Source organism: Alligator sinensis, unplaced genomic scaffold, assembly GCF_000455745.1.
Source record: "Alligator sinensis unplaced genomic scaffold, ASM45574v1 scaffold774_1, whole genome shotgun sequence".
NCBI classification, from domain to species: Eukaryota; Metazoa; Chordata; order Crocodylia; family Alligatoridae; genus Alligator; species Alligator sinensis.
The window spans coordinates 338,226-344,225 of record NW_005842768.1 but is presented as its reverse complement, the minus strand read 5'-3'; positions in this window follow the sequence as shown (position 1 = coordinate 344,225).

Here is a 6,000-nt window from a genome sequence, read left to right as displayed (position 1 = left end):
TGGACATTTTTCCTCCCTAGGTTCAGCACTTTGCATTTCTCCTTGTTGAACTGCATTCTGTTGTTTTCTGCCCACTTGTCTAACCTGTCCAGGTCTGCTTGCAGCTGTTCCCTGCCCTCCGGTGTATCCACATCTCCCCATAGCTTTGTGTCATCTGCAAACTTGGACAGAGTACATTTCACTCCCTCGTCCAAGTCATTGATGAAAACATTAAAGAGTATCGGTCCAAGGACCAAACCCTGCGGGACCCCACTTCCCACACCCTTCCAGGTCGAAACCGACCCATCCACCACGACTCTCTGGGTGCGGCCCTCCAGCCAATTCGCCACCCACCGGACTGTGTAGTCATCCAAGTCACAGCCTCTTAACTTGTTCACCAGTATGGGGTGGGATACCGTATCGAAGGCCTTCCTGAAGTCTAAGTATACGACATCCACCCCCCCTCCTGTGTCCAAATATTCAGCAGTACCTTCCTCCTTCAGGGCAAGGGCCAGACACTGGCCCTTCCCCTTCCTTCTGGTCACCTGATCTCTAGTCTTCAGGGCCAGGCCCAAGGGTTTCCTCTTCCTTTTAATTAGTAGGGCTGTGCAAAGCTTTGGATCATGACTTGGATTCAGAGATGATGATGAATCTATGAATCTGAATTGAATCACTGGAAGCTTTAGGCTTTCTGAATCAATTTGGAAAAGATTCGGAAAAGATTTGGAGATTCTGCCATAGGGTATAATGGTGAATCAATGAAATATCTATAACAATATTGTATTTTGGCTGATTCAGATGAAACTTACAGGAATGGTAGCCTGTGATGAGTGCATTATCTGTGCCAAGTTTCAAGGAGATAGGTACAGGTGTTTCTGGAACATTGCACCTCAAATCCTGAAAGCAAAACTCATGTCTCATGTGTGTGTTAAACCACAGTGAGGTGAAAACTGCAGGGATGGTAGCCCCTGTGGAGGCCACAAAGCCTGACAAGTTGAAGGAGATAGATGCAGGGGTTTGGGGAAAACTGTACCTCAAGCTGCGGACAAGCAAAACTTGTGACATAGGTGACATTGTGTGTTAACACACACAGTGTGTTAAGCACAGCACGGTAAAAGACACAGCAGGGTAAAAGCTGCAGGCCTGCTAGCCCCTGCTGAGGACAAGAAGCCTGCCAGCTGTCAAGGAGATAGGTGCAGGGGCTTCTGGGTTCTGGGGCCCTGCACCTCTAGCTGCTGACAGGCAAAACTCATAATATGGGTACTTGTGCAACTGTGTCCATCTTGGGGCAGATGGGGGGAGGGGGGGCAGGAGCTATTGCAGGCCTGGCTGCTAGGCTACTGTGTTACCAATCAATCATGATTCACTCAGGGACCAGCTCAATACAAAGTAGCTAGCTACTAGATAATGAGTTAATGAGCAAGGATTAACACCTACAAAATGACAGACTAAGGAGAGCATAGAATCAATGAAGACTGCCCCAAGACAGATACAGTCAATTGCACAAGCACCCATGTCATGAGTTTTGTCTGTCAGCAGCTAGGGATGCAGGGCCCCAGAACTCCCCTGCACCTATCTACTTGACAGCTGGCAGACTTCATGGCCTCAGCAGGAGCCAGCACCCCTGCAGTTTCCAGCCCGCTGCTCATTAACACACACATCTATGTCATGAGTTTTGCCTTTCAGCAGCTTAAGGTGCAGTTCCCCCCAAACCCCTGCACCAATCTTCTTGAAACTTGGCAGGCTTTGTGGCCTCACCAGGGGACACCATCCCTGCAGTTTTCACCCCCCTGTGGTGTAACATATAGTTGTGCCATGAGTTCTGCTTTCAAGAATATGGGGTGCAGTTTCCCCCAAACTCCTGTGCTGATCTTCTTGAAACTTGTCAGACTTCATGCTCACAATAGAAGCTACCATTTCTGCAAATGTCATGCAACTCAAACACAAAACAACAAAGTTATAGGTATTTCATTGATTCCCCATTATACCCTATGGCTGAATCTCTGAAGCAGCTCCAAAGCTTTTCCGAAGCAGGTCGGAAGCTCCAAACCATGTACGAAAGCCTAATTAAGCTACCTCTTCAATCTGGATATTCTGCTTTGGATGCCAATGCATCCAAAGTTTCTCCAGATCTGATGCATGGTCCGAAGCCTCGCGCAGCCCTTGTGATCTCTTGGTCCCAAGTAACTCCAAGGATTTTTCTGAGGGTGAAGGTGGAAGCTTACATGAAGGTGGAAGCTGTTCAATCCCCAGTCCTAATCTGACCAAGCTTTCACAGCCATAACGGATGGCACAAGACAGAGACAGGCAGTTGTACAAACACACATCACGTTTTGCTTGTCTGCAGCTTAAGGTACAGTTTCCCCCAAAACCCTACACCTATCTCCTTGAAACTTGGTAGGCTTCCTGACCTCAGCAGGGGCTACCATCCCTGTAGTTTTGACCCTGCTGTGCTTTAACACACACACACTGTTACCTACATCATGAGTTTTGCTTGTCAGCAGTTTGAGGTACAGTTTCCCAGAAACCCCTGCACCTATCTCCTTGAATCTTGGCAGAATTTGTGGCCTCAGCAAGAGGTACCATTTCTACAGTTCTCACTCCACTGTGGTGTAACACACACACGTGACATGAGTTTTGCTTTCAGGAGTTTAAAGTGCTGTTTCCCAGAAACCCCTATATATATCACCTTGAAATTTGGCTTGTTTCATGCCCTCATTAGATGCCATGTTTTCTGTAAGTTTCACCTAAATCAACCAACAGAAAACAAAGTTATAGATATTTCAGTGATTCCATATTATACTTTATGGCCAAATCAGCTCGAATCTTCTGAAGTGATTTGACTGAATTGAAATGGAAAAATGATTCAGATCTCTGAATTGAAACTCTGGCATCTGTATCAGCCAAATCTGAATCCAAATCGAATAGTTCCCTATTCGCACAGGCCTACTAATTAGCAGGCTTATTGACCTGGCCTGCTTCTTTGCAATCTACATCTGCTACCTGTCTCTCCTGGAAACAGAATTTGTGCTTTGCAGCTTCCCTGTCACAGCACCCACTCACTTTTAGTAGCGGGGTAGGAGCCCTCTTCTATAGTCCCCACCTAGTGGGAAGATTGCATTAGTTGGTGAGAACTAGGATGTGTGTGCTGTAAAAGAACTGGTTGAGAATGTGGAGCAATTCGTTGAGAATACGAAGGTGTAAGGTAATAGTGACCATGAAATCACTGACCATAAGCTTCAAGATCCCAAGAGGAGGAAGGAAGGAGAGCAGTAGCATAGTCATTGGGCTTCAGAATAGCAAATTCAGAGAACTGGTGAGCAAGACCCCTGGGAGGCAAGGCTGAGGGCAAAGGAGTCCGGGAGAGCTCACTGTTCTTTAAAGAGTCTCTGTTAGGGCACAGCAGCAAGCTTTCCTACTGCCACAGGAGAATGGGAAGTGCAACAGGAGGCTGGCTTGATTAGACACCAATATCTTAAATGAGCTGAAACTTAAAAAAGGTTCCTATGAAAAGTGGAAAGTTAGTAATATTATTGTGGAAAACAATAAGAGTACAATACAGGCATGCAGGGAGAAAATTAGGAAGGCCAAGGCATTATTTGAGATGCAACAGGGAAGGAACATAAAAGGCAATAAAAAGGGATTCTACAGATATGTCAAGAATAACAAAGATTTTTAAAAAATCATAGGTCTCTGAAAGAAGGCAATCTACTTATGGATGATGCAGAGAAACATGAGGTACTTAATGCCTTTTTTTTTTTTTGCTTCAGTCTTCACAAATAGGGGCAGCTATCAGATAATAAGTGCAGTTGGCTGAAAATATAGAGGAGTGCAGCCTAGAAAAAGAGCACAACACATCAAGTATTACTTAAAGAATCTAAATCCTTTCAGGTCAGCAAGGCCAGGTGGGGTGCATCCTAGGGTACTGAAGGAGATGGCTGAGGTAATTTCAGAATGGTTAGCTATTCTTTTCAACAAGTCATGGAAATTGGCTGACAAGATTGAAAAAGAACAAATATATAAATGGAAAAAGGGGATCTAGGGAACTACAGATGAATTTGACAAAGTTCATACACTAGGTCTTCAAGGAATCTACTGTAAAGCACCTGGAGGACAACAAGGTGATTAGGAACAGCCAGCATGGATTCAGCAAGAGCAAGTGTAGCAGGACACTAATGTGCCTGTTGCTCTCACAGCAGAGGCAGGAACCCAGGTGCCAGTTGCCAGGAAAACCAGTTAAGGAGGGAATTGGCCGCACCTGCACCTGGTCAGCTGACCGAAAGGGGCAGGGCCTGGCTCTCTCATAAATCCCAGGCCTGAGGCCAGTTCCCTGCTGGCAGCCAAGGAAGAAGGGAGCTCTGCTGGAACAAGTGAAGGGAAGAGGCCTGACTGCATGACCAGCTCCTGATGCTGTTAAGGGATGGAGTATCCCCCGGTAGGGATTGAATGATGTTTTAACCGAATGATGTTTTAACCAGGCAGCTTGGATTTTTGTTATAGCCCAGGGGTTTGTGTTTTCTGTTTTAGCTGGTGGCTTGGGTGAGGCTATAAGGGGATGGAGGAGGCCTCATAGGGGGCTCACGGCAGCATGGGAACCCCAGCCCCAGGGAGGGGGCAGCGATTGAGAAGCCAGAGAGAGGGGGCAGCGAGAAGCCAGAGAGAGGGGGCAGCGAGCACCAGTAAGACAGCGTAGAAAACTCAGCCATGGAGAGCCTGAGCGCCAGGAAGGTGCAAAGCTAGACAGAGCAAGATAGGGCTGTGGAAATCCCAGGGAGGACAAGGGGAGGGCCAAATTACAACAAGGCCCAAATCAAACCACGTCAGCATCGTGCACGAGGCTTGGGCTGCGGTGTAGGGGAGGAAAAGGAGCCACAGATAGCACCCCCTGGCACTGGGGCCATAAATGGGAAGCTTCCCGCTAATTAACATCCATTAATTAATTAAGATCAAGGCGTGGCAGGAGAGAAGGTGGGTGGTTGGCCCAGAACAGGAGGGTGGAGTCATCGATAGACGGACTCCAGAAGAGGCACTCCTGTCACAGCAAGTCATGCCTGAACAAGATGACTTCTATCTATGCTAAGGTTACAGGCTCTGTTGATGGGGAATAAGAAGTCAATGTGATGTGGCTAGACTCCATCAAGACTTTTGGTTTTGACACTGTCTCTCATCAACAAGCTAAGGAAATACAGACCAGATTGGGATAGATCCAAGGGCCAGATCCAGCCTACAATCCCACATCATCCAGCCTGCCAGCCTCCACCTGGGTTTAAAAATGTGGTAGTGGGGGAACCATGGAAACATTAATTGTGGTCTCCTGCTGCCAAATTTCCAGACCTGTGGGGAGCCTGTGGGACTGGATAACATGACTGTACTCTTATTTGTTCAAAGATTGTTGTTAGTGGTTTCTTTATATATATTTGGAATACTTTTGGTGTAATCATTGCTACAGTGAAAACACAAAATAAGTCAATACATTGTTCTCTCTTTAAGTTTGATGCCATTTTCAACTATGACACCTCATTCTGCCTATGGGCTGCAGAAGAGCTGTGACACAATGGTGTTCTGCCCTGAGTCTGCCTTCTGTCAAGAGCCTCTTTAGCCTCTCAGGAATCACAGAAGTGACCTCCAAAGTTTCAGCTACAAAAATTTCACTGGTACAGAGCCAAGGCATTACTTTAGTTTTTTATATTAGTAACTGCTAAACATATTGGGGCAGAAACAAGAAATATTTCAAAGCTTCAGGAACGCTGTTTAACCAATTTCAGACCATCTATGGTTCTTTCTACTTGGTGTGCAGAAGTGCAGGTCTGTGATTCTTTCTTTTTAATAAAAATATATCCAGGAATTTTGGCTTTTCAATTTCAAGACAGTATTGTACACATGAATAAATTGAAATATTTTCCCGAAGGTTATCAGTGGTCCTGCACTGTGATGTCCAATGCAAGCACCCTCAAAAGTCATAAGGAATGAGGGTACTCTCCACATCACAGGATTGGTCCTTTAATTAGATTTTGACTGATT